This window comes from Lissotriton vulgaris, chromosome 12 (assembly GCF_964263255.1).
Source record: "Lissotriton vulgaris chromosome 12, aLisVul1.2, whole genome shotgun sequence".
In the NCBI taxonomy this organism is placed as follows: Eukaryota; Metazoa; Chordata; class Amphibia; order Caudata; family Salamandridae; genus Lissotriton; species Lissotriton vulgaris.
Window position 1 is genome coordinate 12511965 of NC_141700.1, and position 15882 is coordinate 12527846.

At 51.9% G+C, this 15882-nt stretch overlaps 1 long non-coding RNA gene across 1 annotated transcript in view; it reads left to right on the forward strand.

Annotated features, from left to right (window-relative positions):
• The window catches only part of LOC147673049 (uncharacterized), a 59440-nt gene that overhangs the window by 3865 nt on the left and 39693 nt on the right, over window positions 1-15882 (forward strand). Inside the window, exon 2 of the long non-coding RNA XR_015302594.1 lies at window positions 66-168. This is a non-coding gene — a long non-coding RNA (uncharacterized LOC147673049). The remainder of the gene's footprint in view (window positions 1-65; window positions 169-15882) is intronic.

Genomic DNA, 15882 nt, shown 5'->3' on the forward strand with positions numbered 1-15882 from the left:
ACGCCACAAGCTGTGCCTGGTAGCTTGAAGGAAATGTTGATGTCTTTTTCTCTATTTCCCACCAGGAATTCTATCAGTGTGTGGATTAATCTCCTAACATATGTGTTTTGGCCACAATGACCTTCCTCAGGGATGTCGGACGCTACTAGGCAAAGGCTACATTGCACAGTATGTATCACTTCTTCATGACAATATGCACACATTTATAATCTCAATACAGTTTTCTTTGTATCCTGAAGTGAGGGGCACATGCAAGTAACCTGTGGAGGAAATTGGTGGTGTTGGGGATCCCCGCGCACTTGCTTAGGTTGATATTCACTTTGCACCCTTCGACTTGGTCCCCGAGTCTGATGGGAGGGAACCAGGGTCTCTTGAGTAAACTAGACACCAACGGTGGTCTGAAGCAGGGGTTCTTACTTGCACCTCTTCTTTTCTCCCTCTACATACATGATCTATCTTGAAGAGTCGGACAGTGTAAGGGGGATCCCCACAAATTTAGAGTAATGAGTAGTGGATGTTTATTCTATGCTGACCAGGTTATAGTGCTGGATTTAACTCCAATAGGGCTACAGAGGCGTTTCTCCAAGTTGTGTAATTATGCTAATGAGCATTAAAAAAAAATATCTTTAGGAGTAAAGTCATGGTTTTTAAGTCGAGGGGATGTAGAGTTAGGAAGGGTTTGCACTGGTTCCTGGGGAATGACAACTTGGAAGTGGTGAAGCTGTGTCCGTACCTGGGTAGAATGTTTTCTAGTAATTGCCTAAATAAGGATAACCTTGGTCCGTGTAGAAGTAAGTCTTTATCTCAAGCCTCTGCCATTAGTAGACTGTACAAGAGTTGTGGGCAAAGGCATTTTTGCCCATGTATTGGCGCTTTATAAGATTAAGATTTCGCCTTCATTGAGCTATGCCTGTGAGGGAATGTGTAATCTAAACTCATTGGCCGCTCCATCAGTTCTCCGGCTTTAATTTTGGCTGCCCTCCGCGAATGTGTTTGCTATGGCTTTTGTTTTAAGGCGGGGGAATAATCTAGTGAACGGTAAACCAGGGTCCATTAGAGCTGAATTAAAACATGAAATATTTTGTTGTCTGAAGGGAAAAGTGCCCTCATTTTAAATTATATGAAAGCTCTGGACATGTTTACAATTGGTCAGAGTGGGATGTCTCCCCCCCCCCCCCCGAAGCTCACCTAAAAAACCTCATTAAAAAATCAATCTATGAAGTAAGCCAGAAAAGGAACATCGCTTTGTGTGCTCAGTATGCTCGGAATTAAATAATATTGCATAGTAGCATTTCTAAAAAAAAACACAACCCTATGTACTATGGAGCTTTTCCCATGGTGGGTGTAGAACTGTTTTGTTACTAACGTTGAATCTGCTTCCATTCCGATTTATCACTGGATCTCGGGAAAAATTACCAAAGGAGGAGAGCCTTTGTGACCTCTTTTGGAACTAGGTTCAAGATTTAGATCATGTGCTTTTCGTATGTCTTTATCTTCATTTATTGCGCCTTCAATTGCTAAGACCAATGTTTTTAGAGCACAAAATAACCACAGTAGTGGAGGCCCGGAAATGTTTATTTGTACCACCATCAGAAATAGCTTGTGCAAATGTTTATACACCTACATTTTTTTGGCCTATTTTCTAGAATCATCTGAATTTTTTTAAACCTATAGTACTTGCATTCACACATGAATTTGTGGAATTTGGTATTTTAGGTTTCAAATATATTATCACAGCATTTATGGTATTAATTGTCTGTTTACAATGATGGATGTAATGAGCAAATGAGAAGTACTGTATCAGTGTTGCACTTCCATCACTGGACTGTTGTATTTATTAAGCCGGCCAAGTTCTATGCTCTTTAATTGATTTTTTGTGTATTTGTGCTTTTTTCCTGTTTGAGGGTTTTAGAGTATAGTTGTATGCTGATTGTTTTTTATCTTGCACTCCAGAGATTCATGTTGTGTATATCTTATGTATTCTTCTATTTTTTTAAACGTTTTATTGTTATTTATGTTGAACTCTTTGAGTTCCAAATCATAATAAATAAAATCTTGGAATCTTGGGCAACTTTTTATCCCGTGAAGCTGAGGCCAGGTTTCTTCAGTTACAAAGTGCTGCTGTATTATGCGTTCTCTCTAGCTCGGCACCACTTACCTCTTCGATGTAGATAACGCTGCTGTGTTGCTTGGATAGCACCGGCTCCCTTGCTACGGTGCGATGTGACTCGTCTCATGGAGCGGAAGGTGTCTTTTTACCTTTCCACATCCCAAGTTGATGGCTACTTTTTGGTTTTTTTAAGTAACACCCAGGAGCCTCTGAGTGATTACTTAGACTCAGGCCACTAGGCACATTAATATTGCATAGTTTTGCCATGCCATATAAAATAGTTAAATAAAAACAATGTGAACAATTATTTTAAAAAATGTAAAAATGGCAGAACTACAAATGAGTTTTGACTGTCTGTGTTTGGAGAAGAGGAAGGGCAGAGGCAACAACGTTTTTCCAACACCCTTGTGAATTGAGTCCCATGTACCTTCATCTCACCTCATGCTCCTTCGCGTTTAGCTATAGAGGTTGAAGCTGTGGGTGTATCACGTTAAGAAAACATTATATTTGTAAACAATTTAGTTCAAACTGAAAGATATTTTAAATGTATGTTGAATTCATATAGGGTAATAATGCTCCATGTACTGCAGAGGGGGGTGAACATATTGGCGCATGGCCCCCCCTTCCAACTTTACACTTCTGTTATTCCATCAGTACTAGGGAAAAGGCCACTCATGAGCAACCCAAACTGTGTTTTACTTCACCTCTTTCCTCTTCCACCAAAACCATTTTTTCAAGCTAAAGCTTACTGAGTTCCATTTGAGTTTTAGAAGAATCTAAAACCATTTTTTTCCAGAAAAGCACCTACTGTCCTTCAGCAGGAGCCCTCCCTCTCCTACAACAAATGCCTGTCTGACTTTCTGAAAGATCCATAAAGATTTGGCCTCTTTACGTGTAGTGGATATTACTACAGTCACCTAGCGGTGGGCACTGTTTCAGAAGACCTCTTTATGTTCCACATAGTATAGATTTGGACAGATTACTCTTCACGCCATCTTCCTCTCTGTGAGTTACTGCTTCCAGGTTGGGCCGGCCAACGATCCACCAGGTTGGGCTGGTCGATGATCCACCAGGTCGGGCCGGCTGATGATTCACCAGGTTGGGCTGGCCGACGATCCACCAGGTTGGTCCGGCCGACGATCCACCAGGTTGGTCCAGCCGACGATCCACCAGGTTGGGCCGGCCGACGATCCACCAGGTTGGGCCGGCCGACGATCCACCAGGTTGGGCCGGCCGACGATCCGATTGATGAATTGATATCACAACAAACACAAGTCATTTCAGGTAAGTAACACAAGGCAGCCACCCTCCCCCTCGGTCAAGCATCTTGGGCGGTGAGATAATTTCAGGACCCACCTTGGGGTCTTTGATTCCCCTCTCTGCACACTGCCACACAAGACCTGTTTGAAATCACTTCCATTTTGGAGTTTGGAGTTTCCAGGTCATGGCTGCTCTTGCCAGTGATTTCCTAGCGGTGGAGACTGCCGCTGGCCCAGTTGCCTTCTAAGAAGTTAGCGCACTTGTCTCGATTTCCACTCCCTTCGTCCAAAGATTGCACGCCACCAAAGGTGTGTGAGAAGTCTCCGTTGCTCAGCACGGCTCGTTTGCGATTACTGGTTCGACAGGTTTCGGCTTATTCTCACCAATGCTTCCTCCTGGGATGAATAGGTCAGCTCATGAAATCTCATGGTGTTTTTTTTCTGAAGCAGAGACTGTTTGGCCTCTAGGGAAATTAGGCGAGATGTCACTGTCTCCTCCGGTACCTACCTGAAGCCCTCACCTATCATGTCATTAACTCTTTCACAACCTTCCAGAAGCTCTGGCCTGTCAGGACCAGCATAGCTCTAGTTCTCTCTCTGATGTTAAGTGGCGTCTGCCCTACTCTCGCCCTTTCTTGATAAACAGCCAACAAACCCTCCTTTAAAGCTGTGGACGTGCTTCGATTGTACATTAATACAAGACCTCTGAGTTTCCAGCAAAACTCATTATTTTAAAGTCAGATTTCTAACCCATAACAGGAAAATCTCGCATTTTTATTGTTCTTCCTTTTAGCGTATGAAACTCACTGGCACGCAAATGCTCAGAATGTATTGTCAGCGGGAAATGACCTAATTATGTTTACTTTACGCCACATTACCTAAGGCATAAAGATGATTTTTTTTTACTACTTAGGCTTCATTTATTTTTTGAATTTGTAGAAATAAGGTACAAAGGACAGGCCAATCTATGCATCATCTTTATGAATAATAGTCCATGGTCTTTTCTTTGCTGCATATTGTCAGGCAGTTAAGGTGCCACTTAAATTATGCAACAACGAGAATTCTGGGATGGTCTCGGTTCATGCGCAGAGCGCCCATAATTTAAGGCATCAGTAATGCACGAGCAACCCTTTACGTTGTTTACGCAAAAATAACATTCCAACCAATCCTGAAAGGGACTTCACCAAAGTTTATTCCACGTAAAATATTTTCAACATAGGACTGGTAAAATAAGACATGTCTACCTGTAATAAATTATAGCACAACTCTCTAGGCATGTTGTGATGTTGTTCTCTTTGTCAGGGAAAAGAGCCAAGAAGCAAGAGAAGTCAATCTAGGGCCTCAGTAGCTTCAGCCAGTGTGCATAGTACTCAGAAATAAGTTGACATATTTACATGTCTATTTTATAAATAGTCAAATATAAAATTGTTGTTTCACAGCTTAAAATACATTTTTCTTTATACATCCAGAGTTAAAATGCTTTGTTAAGAGATTTTGGGTGTTGAGAAACACCTTGCAAAAAGTGGTCACAATTAGCACACATCTTGTGTCCTATTAGATTGCCCCAGTTGCAGGGGTTGCAGAACGAGCTGCACTGCCTGTGAGTTTTCCACCATGGTACAAGCTCTTAATACAGTGGACTATACTTCACCCCTTAGACTTAGAGTAAAGCATATCCATTGGAAGTGAGTCGCCCCCTTGGAACGCAAGTGCACGTCTCAGTGACACTAGGGCAAGTATTGCTTTTCAGAGTACAATGCTTGAAAACCGGATGTAAGTTTCATTTTGCACTGCGCCAGGACACTTTCGAGTATCTGTGAGCAATATAAATTAAATTAACTTAACAAAACATAACATTCTTTGGAGTTCAGAGTGGGATATTCTCAGTGAAATGCAGGCCTTTCAGCCAAGTGTCACTCATTGGGTGTGAGCCTCACTCTTTGTAAAACAGTGTCACACATTTGAGCGCAGTCTCACCCATGGCCTCCTCAAAGACCCTACTGAAATTAACCTATTGAACATTATGTATCTGTTAAAAGTCCAAGTTAAGGCCCAAGTCCCACAAATCCCACCCCTTGGGACCCTGACCCTTGATATTTCTGTATGAGTGGGTATATCGCAAGATCGCAGCATTTTTGTATTGTGCTCACTGACCCATGTTTTTGCTCCTCGCTGGCCTGCTTACACGTAAACGTCCTCTTCTAATTATGAAAACACAGCTCAGATAGTGCTTTAATTGGGCAGGCACAGCCAGGTATTGAATACCTGCACATCTTTGATTTAAAAGGCAGAGTACCTGCACTTCTCGGCAGAGCCACATTACTCTTAATGGGAGAGTACCGGCACTTCTATGTAGTACAGAGGGACTCTACTACAGTGAGTACTTTCAGTTTCCGCAGAAGCACAATACTTTTAGCTGGAGGGTACCTGCACTTCTCAGCTAAGGCACAGTGCTTTTAATGGGAGAGTACCGGCACTTCTGTGTGGTAGGCAGGGGCTCTGCTAGAGTGAGTACCAGCCCTTCTGTGTAGTAGGCAGGGGCCCTGCTAGAGTGAGTACCAGTCCTTCTGTGTAGTAGGCCGGGGCTCTGCTAGAGTGAGCACCAGCCCTTCGGTGTAGTAGGCAGGGACTCTGCTAGAGTGAGTACCTGCCCTTCGGTGTAGTAGGCCGGGGCTCTCCCCCCCGCTCACCCCCCAGGGAGCCCTCACTCCCTCCGTTCATGTGAGCCGTAACCCGAGCAGCGCCCTGCGTGGGGGTCTGGTGTCGCAGCGCTGCCCCGGGGTGCGGGTGGGGCCCCGAATGAGCCTCATCAATAAATGAGGTGCCGCTCCGGTTACTGTGATGGGACAATAGGTGGGCCGCGCCCTGCCCCCACCCACAGGGCTTCCAAGCACACCACCACCCACCTTTACCTAGAGCCCCGGGGTGCAGCCGGCCCCTCTGCTGTCCCTGTGCGCGCCTGTGAGGCCAGAACCGGCATGGAGGGGGGCTTACCCCCTTCTGTGTACATGCCTAGTGTGTTTCTACCTTCTGTGTACATGCCTAGTGCGCTTCTACCTTTTCTGTACATGCCTAGTGTGTTTCTACCTTTTCTGTACATGCCTAGTGTGGAGAAGTGTGGCCCAGGGGTTAGAGGCGGCAGACCCGGAAGCTGATATTGGCCCTGGACCAGGGTTCAATTCTCCGCCTCGGCGGGTCTTGGGCTCAAAAATTCCACGGACTCGATAATTCTCGCTCCGGTGCCTTCTCGACTCACGGGTTCACACTCTGCGACTCTGGGCAATAGCTTGCTTAATCTCCACAACGGCCCCTCGCGGCGGGAGGCCTGGCTTTCACCTTGTGGATACCCTGCCGGGGTTATCTCACAGGGGAATACCAGGACGGGTTCCCTAAGCAAGCGCTTAGATACCGACCTCGGTCAGTGTTTTGCGCTATATAAATACATTTACATCTAGTGCGTTTCTACCTTTTGTGTGCATGCCTAGTGAGTTTCTACCTTCTGTGTACATGCCTAGTGCGTTTCTCCCTTTTGTGTACATGCCTAGTGCGTTTCTACCTTCTGTGTACATGCCTAGTGCGTTTCTACCTTCTGTGTACATGCCTAGTGCGTTTCTATCGTTTCTGTACATGCCTAGTGTGTTTCTACCTTTTGTGTACATGCCTACGCGTTTCTACCTTTTGTGTACATGCCTAGTGCGTTTCTACCTTCTGTGTACATGCCTAGTATGTTTCTACCTTCTGTGTACATGCCTAGTGCGTTTCATGCCTAGTGCGTTTCTACCTTCTGTGTACATGCCTAGTGTGTTTCTACCTTTTCTGTACATGCCTAGTGCGTTTCTACCTTTTCTGTACATGCCTAGTGCGTTTCTACCTTTTCTGTACATGCCTAGTGCGTTTCTACCTTTTCTGTACATGCCTAGTGCGTTTCTACCTTTTCTGTACATGCCTAGTGCGTTTCTACCTTTTGTTTGCATGCCTTGTGCGTTTCTACCTTTTCTGTACATGCCTAGTGCGTTTCTACCTTTTGTTTGCATGCCTTGTGCGTTTCTACCTTTTCTGTACATGCCTAGTGCGTTTCTACCTTTTGTTTGCATGCCTTGTGCGTTTCTACCTTTTCTGTACATGCCTAGTGCGTTTCTACCTTTTGTTTGCATGCCTTGTGCGTTTCTACCTTTTCTGTACATGCCTAGTGCGTTTCTACCTTTTGTTTGCATGCCTTGTGCGTTTCTACCTTTTCTGTACATGCCTAGTGCGTTTCTACCTTTTGTGTGCATGCCTAGTGCGTTTCTACCTTTTCTGTACATGCCTAGTGCGTTTCTCCCTTTTGTGTACATGCCTAGTGCGTTTCTACCTTCTGTGTACATGCCTAGTGCGTTTCTACCTTCTGTGTACATGCCTAGTGCGTTTCTACCTTCTGTGTACATGCCTAGTGCGTTTCATGCCTAGTGCGTTTCTACCTTCTGTGTACATGCCTAGTGTGTTTCTACCTTTTCTGTACATGCCTAGTGCGTTTCTACCTTTTCTGTACATGCCTAGTGCGTTTCTACCTTTTCTGTACATGCCTAGTGCGTTTCTACCTTTTCTGTACATGCCTAGTGCGTTTCTACCTTTTCTGTACATGCCTAGTGCGTTTCTACCTTTTGTTTGCATGCCTAGTGCGTTTCTACCTTTTCTGTACATGCCTAGTGCGTTTCTACCTTTTGTTTGCATGCCTTGTGCGTTTCTACCTTTTCTGTACATGCCTAGTGCGTTTCTACCTTTTGTTTGCATGCCTTGTGCGTTTCTACCTTTTCTGTACATGCCTAGTGCGTTTCTACCTTTTGTGTGCATGCCTAGTGCGTTTCTACCTTTTCTGTACATGCCTAGTGCGTTTCTACCTTTTGTGTGCATGCCTAGTGCGTTTCTACCTTTTCTGTACATGCCTAGTGCGTTTCTACCTTTTGTATGCATGCCTAGTGCGTTTCTACCTTTTCTGTACATGCCTAGTGCGTTTCTACCTTTTGTTTGCATGCCTTGTGCGTTTCTACCTTTTCTGTACATGCCTAGTGCGTTTCTACCTTTTGTTTACATGCCTAGTGCATTTCTGTATCGAGTTACTGCTCGGGAGTTATCATAATGTCTCAGTTCTCTGCCCCTCCCCATGGCTCGTGATCCTGTAATGACGCCTGGTTTGGGCCAGTCTCCTCTCCATGTTATTCCTCGGTGTTGTATTCATGCCTTTCTTCTTCTCGGCCTCGGTGTTAGGATCCAGGCGGGGGGCGCCGCTCCCCTGAGGTGCCCCCACCTTGAAGGTGCATCTCCCGTCCGTCACCACCCCCCCCCCCTCCTAATCCCCCGGTGCCCTGCTCTGTGATGTCTGATCCCGCACGCAGACAGAAGCCCCTTTCACCCCCAGGCCTGCGGGGGCCTGCCGGGCGGGCGGGGATCCCCGCATACCTGAGCGCACTTCAAAAGCTGAAAGGCCTGTTCTGATCTGGCAGCCTTATTACAGTGTGGGGGCAGGGGAGGGGGGGGGGGCGGCTACCACCCCACCTCTCAGCAGACAGGGGGAGGGGCTGAATGCAGGTAGGCAAGATAACGTTTGCCCAACTCTAGACAAGCAGCTCCCTCCGCCCCCTGTCAGTCACCCCAACTCTAGGCAAGGACCTCCACCCCCTGTCAGTCACCCCAACTCTAGGCAAGGACCTCCGCCCCCTGTCAGTCACCACAACTCTAGGCAAGGACCTCCGCCCCCTGTCAGTCACCCCAACTCTAGGCAAGGACCTCCACCCCCTGTCAGTCACCCCAACTCTAGACAAGGACCTCCACCCCCTGTCAGTCACCCCAACTCTAGACAAGGACCTCCACCCCCTGTCAGTCACCCCAACTCTAGACAAGGACCTCCACCCCCTGTCAGTCACCCCAACTCCTCCGCCCCCTGTCAGTCACCCCAACTCTAGGCAAGGATCTCCACCCCCTGTCAGTCACCCCAACTCTAGGCAAGGACCTCCACCCCCTGTCAGTCACCCCAACTCTAGGCAAGGACCTCCACCCCCTGTCAGTCACCCCAACTCTAGGCAAGGACCTCCACCCCCTGTCAGTCACCTTAACTCTAGACAAGGACCTCCACCCCCTGTCAGTCACCCCAACTCTAGGCAAGGACCTCCACCCCCTGTCAGTCACCCCAACTCTAGGCAAGGACCTCCCCCCCCCTGTCAGTCACCCCAACTCTAGGCAAGGACCTCCACCCCCTGTCAGTCACCCCAACTCCTCCGCCCCCTGTCAGTCACCCCAACTCTAGGCAAGGACCTCCACCCCCTGTCAGTCACCCCAATTCTAGGCAAGGACCTCCACACCCTGTCAGTCACCCCAACTCTAGGCAAGGACCTCCGCCCCCTGTCAGTCACCCCAACTCTAGGCAAGGACCTCCTCCCCCTGTCAGTCACCCCAACTCCTCGGCCCCCTGTCAGTCACCCCAACTCTAGGCAAGGACCTCCACCCCCTGTCAGTCACCCCAACTCTAGGCAAGGACCTCCAACCCCTGTCAGTCACCCCAACTCTAGGCAAGGACCTCCACCCCCTGTCAGTCACCCCGCTCTAGGCAAGGACCTCCGCCCCCTGTCAGTCACCCCAACTCTAGGCAAGGACCTCCACCCCCTGTCAGTCACCCCGCTCTAGGCAAGGACCTCCGCCCCCTGTCAGTCACCCCAACTCTAGGCAAGGACCTCCACCCCCTGTCAGTCACCACAACTCTAGACAAGGACCTCCACCCCCTGTCAGTCACCCCAACTCTAGACAAGAACCTCCACCCCCTGTCAGTCACCCCGCTCTAGGCAAGGACCTCCGCCCCCTGTCAGTCACCCCAACTCTAGGCAAGGACCTCCACCCCCTGTTAGTCACCACAACTCTAGACAAGGACCTCCACCCCCTGTCAGTCACCCCAACTCTAGACAAGAACCTCCACCCCCTGTCAGTCACCCCAACTCCTCCGCCCCCTGTCAGTCACCCCAACTCTAGACAAGGTCCTCCACTCCCTGTCAGTCACACTACCGTCCCAGTTAAAAGTTAAAGGCCAGAAAAACAATTGCAAAACTAATGTAAAATTACACCACACTTACGAACGGACACCACACCGTGAATCTTTATCAAGTATGAACTTTATCAAGGTAAAAGTAGGGAGCAATACACAGCGATCGAGGGATCGCGAAAGTCTCGTAGCACGGGAACGGGGAAGCGGGAGAGTCTTAGAGGGCCAGCTGGCACGCCACGCACCCTGCGCACACTTCTCAATCCTCGAACTGGGGGGTATGGGGACTGGCGATGGAACTTGCTGTCCTGCTCACTTCTGGTTCAAGGTGGTTGTGAGGGTAGCGTCGATGGTCCAGCCGGACCAGAGAGTTCTTCAAGCCGCGACGAGGTCAGGGCTTGGTCAGGAGTACTTTGTCGTTCTCGTAGGCAGGTGGAGCCGCAACAGCGTCAGCAGGGCTCTGGATGGTAATAAGGGTCTCTCGTTTCCAAGAGTGGGCCGCGACAAGGTCAGCAGGGCTCCGATGGTTCAGGTCTTGTTCTTCGAGAGTAAGCCGCGTCAGCGTCAGCAGGGCTCCGATGGTTCTGTTCCGCAGGGCTCGGTGGTCAGAGTTTGTTCTTCTCAAGGTCAGCCGCGATCAGATCAGCAGGGCTTTCTTGTCCAAGATACAACTGCCGGCTAGATGGATGGCAGGCTGTTTTATAGTCCAGGAGCTCTTTGATGTCTGGACCCTCAGGTGCAGGAGGCCGGAGGACCGAGGGCCAGGCGCCTGATTGTCTGGGCGGCTGTGTCTTTGATGCTTTTGGACCATGCGTCCAGGGAATCCCAGACGCTCATCAAGGCCTGGAGCCAGCTCGCTAGGAGGCCCAAGGTGCAATCGAAACCAGCCCCCAGGGATAGTTCAGAGGTGCGAGGGGAACCAGTTCCTCGGAAGGGGGCCGGAGGTGTGATGGAAGTCTTGGTTTCGGGTACTTGGTGAGTCGTTCACCCCACGGGCTGGTGTGGGCGCGCCGGACGCGCACGCTTAGCTGTAGCCAGGAGCGGCCCGGGGCTGCCGAAAAGGAAGAAGGCGGCTGGCCGGCCGGGGTGGCCAAACATGGAGTCTGATGGTTACGTGCACAGGTGCAGGTACGCGGTCTGGAGATCGCCTCAGGTCCGGTGTAGGGGTGTCATATACAGTTCTGGGTGGACGGGAATCAGTCCCACCCGTAGTTCTGGGGTTGCGGAGATCAGCGAGAACCACGCCACGAGGCCGGGTCCAACATGCGTCCCCTCCAGCTGAAAGACGAGGAGAACTACCCATCCTCTTGGGGGTTCTCTTCGCTGAGGCGGAAGAAGCGGGACAGGCCATCGGCGTTGGCGTGGTCGGCACCAGGCCTGTGTTCCACAGTAAAATCCATCCCTTGGAGGGAGATGGACCAGCGTAGCAGTTTAGGGTTCTCTCCTCTCATCTGCATGAGCCACCGGAGAGGACGGTGGTCGGTCTGGACCAGGAAGTGGGTACCGAACAGGTAGGGTCTCAGCTTCTTCAAGGCCCAGACTACGACGAAGGCCTCTCGCTCGATGGTGCTCCATCTCTGCTCCCGGGGTAGTAGCCTCCGGCTGATAAATGCCACTGGATGATCAATCCCCTGGTCGTCCACCTGGGAGAGCACGGCGCCGATGCCATGTTAAGAGGCGTCGGTCTGGACCACAAACTCTCTGGAGCAGTCAGGGGCCTGTAGAACTGGAGCGGTGCACATGGCCTGTTTCAATTCCTCGAATGCCTTCTGACAGGCGGGGGTCCAACTAACCTTCTTGGGGTTGGCCTTGGCTGTCAACTCTGTGAGGGGGCCTACAATACTCCTGTACCCCTTGACGAATCTACGGTAGTACCCTGTGAGTCCTAGGAAGGCCCGCACCTCTGTCTGGGTCGTGGGGGTCTCCCAGGCAGTGATGGCGTCTATCTTGGGGTGGAGGGGGGCTACGAGGCCGCTTCCGACCTGGTGTCCAAGGTATACCACGGAGCTTTGTCCTATTTGGCACTTTCTAGCCTTAATGGTGAGCCCGGCTCGACGCAGGGCGTCCAACACCTCCCAGAGGTGGTGCAGGTGCTCGGGCCAGTGAGCACTGAACACTGCAATGTCATCGAGATACGCTGCGCTGAAACTTTCCAACCCGGCCAGGACCTGATTGACCAGTCGCTGGAAGGTGGCGGGGCGTCTTTCATGCCGAAGGGCATCACTCTGAAGTGGAAATGGCCATCCGGAGTGGAGAAAGCAGACCTTTCTTGGGCCCTCTCCGTGAGGCCGATCTGCTAGTAGCCACTGGTGAGATCGAAGGTACTGAGGTACTGAGCCGATCCTAGGCGGTCAATCAGTACGTCGGCTCGAGGGATGGAGTGTGCGTCGGTTCGGGTGACTGCGTTGAGTCCGCAGTAGTCTATGCAGAACCTCAGCTCAGGAACGGTGCCGGGGGCGGCCGCCTTCGGAACCAGGACCACGGGGCTAACCAATGGGCTGTCGGAGGCTTCCTCCACTCCTAGGTCCAACATCTTGTCGACCTCACCCTAGATGCAAGCTCGAACTCGGTCAGGGACTGGGTAGGCTCTGTGCCGTACCGGAGGGCTGTCCCCGGTGTCCACGTCGTGGACGCACCAACTGGTGACGCCGGGGGTGAGGGCGAAGAGGTCTGAGAATTGTCCCAGCAAGTGGCGACATTCTTCACGCTGCACGGGGGTGAGGGAGGGGGAGAGACTCACTCCCTCTACGGAGCCATCTTGATCCTTTGCACACAGGAGATCTGGTAGAGGGTCCGTTTCCTCTTCCTCTCCGTCGTCGGTGGCAAGGAGTAACCCCAACTCAGACCGCACAAAATGGGGTTTGAGCCGGTTCACGTGTAAGACTTTCAGGGCGTTCCTGGCTGATTTCGTATCAACGAGGTAGGTGACCTGGCTCTTGCGCTCTATCACCTTAAAGGGTCCAGTCCACTTGTCCTGCAAGGCACAAGGTTCCACTGGGGACATGACCCAAACCTGTTGGCCTGGTTGAAACTCGACCAGAGTGGCATTCTGGTCGTACCAGCATTTCCTCTCCTCTTGGCTGGCCTCCAGGTTGGCCTCGGCCAGCTCTCGAAATTTCTGCGTCTGGTTTCTGAGGGCCAGGACGTAGGAGAACACCTCGGGGGGTGTGCTCGGGGGGGCTGTCTCCCAGCCTTCCTTGACCAGGCTGAGGGGACCCCGGACGGGGTGCCCATAGAGCAGCTCGAAAGGGCTGAACCCCAAGGATTTCTGGGGAACCTCTCGGTAGGCGAACAGGAGGCAGGGCAGGAGGACGTCCCACTTGCGTCGCAAGGGCTCCTCATGACCCATGATCATCCCTTTCAGGGTGCGGTTGAACCGCTCAACCAGGCCGTTACCCTGGGGATGGTAGGGGGTGGTGAACCGGTACGACACCCCACACTGTTGCCAAAGGGACTTCATGTACCGGGAGATAAAGTTGGTTCCTTGGTCGCTCACCACTTCCCGGGGGAATCCCACCCGGGAGAAGATCCCCATGAGGGTCCGGCCCACGACCGGGGCCGTCAAGGTCCGGAGGGGGATGGCTTCAGGGTATCGGGTGGCGTGATCGACCAGAAACAAAATGAACCGGTGACCTAAGGAGGTCCGGGGGTCCAGAGGTCCGACGATGTCGATCCCCACCCTCTCGAAGGGGGTACTGACAACTGGAAAGGGCTGGAGGGGAGCCTTGCGTCACATATGTGCCTATCTTGCCGCTAGCCTGACACGTGGGGCAGGACTTACAGTGGTGTTCTACATCGACCCGCATGCGGGGCCAGTAGAAATGGGTCACTAGCCGTTGGAATGTTTTATCTTGGCCCAGATGTCCCGCCAGGGGCACATCGTGGGCCAGGTTGAGGAGGAGGCCGCGGAAACGTAGGGGTACCACCAGCACGCGGGCTGACCCTAGTTCGGCGGTCTTCTGTTCACTGTAAAGTAGGCCGTTTTCCCAGTAAAGGTAATGGGAGCCGGACTGGTCTCCAGCGGCCTGGGCTGCGGCCTGTTGCCGGAGCCCCTCAAGGGCAGGGCAGGAGGTCTGCTCTCGGCAGAACTCCTCTCGGGACGGTCCTCCTTCTTGGCGCCACTGGGCCAACTCGGGGATATCTGCTAAGGTGGGGACTGGCTTGACGGCGGGTCCGAGGGGACCTTTGTCGGATTCGCTTCCTTCGATGGGGGGCTGGTCGAGGACCGTGGGGGGCTCGTTTCCCTCGGGAACATCAGGGGCTGCACTGGGGAACTCGGGCTCCTCGTTTCCGGGATTGGACATTCTGGCGGTCATGGCGCGGGTGCTCACACAGGCCCATTGGGGTAGACCCAACATTTCTAAATGGGTCCTTCTCTCTACCTCTTTCCACTGGGAACTCTCTAAGTCATTCCCCAGGAGGCAGTCTACAGGCATGTCTGTGCGGGCCGCTACCCGTAGATCACCTGAAACTCCCTCCCACTCAAACGGGACCTGGGCTATCCGGCAGGTGCGGACGCAATTATCAGCTGCTATCACTCTACAGGAGGTGTGGGGGATGATCATGGGCTCGGGGACTAGCGTGTATCTAACAGACGTGATGCTGGCTCCCGTGTCCCTGAGGGCTCCTATGCTGCGCCCGTTAACCTTAACTGTCTGGCGATATTTTTCTGTGTTGTCGGGCAGGTAATCTCCTGGGATCATCTCGCTATTCCCCAGGGAGGCCAAGACCATGGCTGCGGGTTACCACTCCCCCTGTTCCTCTATCTCTTCCTCTTCTAGGGCCACTGAGGATATCTGTCTGGTGGAGGGGCCAGTGGGCGTGGATTTCGGGGTCATGGGACATCGAGGATCACCGGCATAGTGCCCGGGTTGCTGACACTTGTAACATGTGGAGCTGGGGCGGAGCCCCGGTGGTCCTGCACTCGGGGCGGCTCTCGTCGCGGGAGGAGAGCGTGGGGCCTGGTTTCTGGGGGGACTACGCTGGGGCCCTGACTGGGATCCTTGTTGTTTGCCTCGACCTCCCCCACCTCGCTGGCGGGAAGATCCTTGGTCGTTCCGGGGGGAGTCTCCCCCGGGCCCCCTCTGGACCCGGGTGGCCACCCAGCGATCGGCTTCCACAGCCAGTTTCCGTGGGTTGGCGAGCTTGCTGTCCAGGAGATGCTGTCTTAGTTCCACAAAGCAATTGGCGGACAGGTGCCCGTAAGCGACTAGGTCGACTAGGCCTTCGAAGGTGGTCACATTGCTGCCCTTGATCCACCCATCGAGGGCCCGGGTGTAGTAGTTCACATAGTCTACCCAGGTAGTGCCAGGAATCTTTTTGCACTCCCTAAACCGCTGGCGATACATTTCCGGCGTGAGGCCGTAGCGGAATAGGAGCGCGTCTTTCATGTGGGAGTAGGCGTTCATGTGTGCGGTCGGTAGGTCCAGCAGGGTCTCTCTTCCCTCGCTGAGGAAGCGGCTCCACAGGCCGCCCCCCCAGTCCTTCTCGGGGACCCGGTGGGCGGA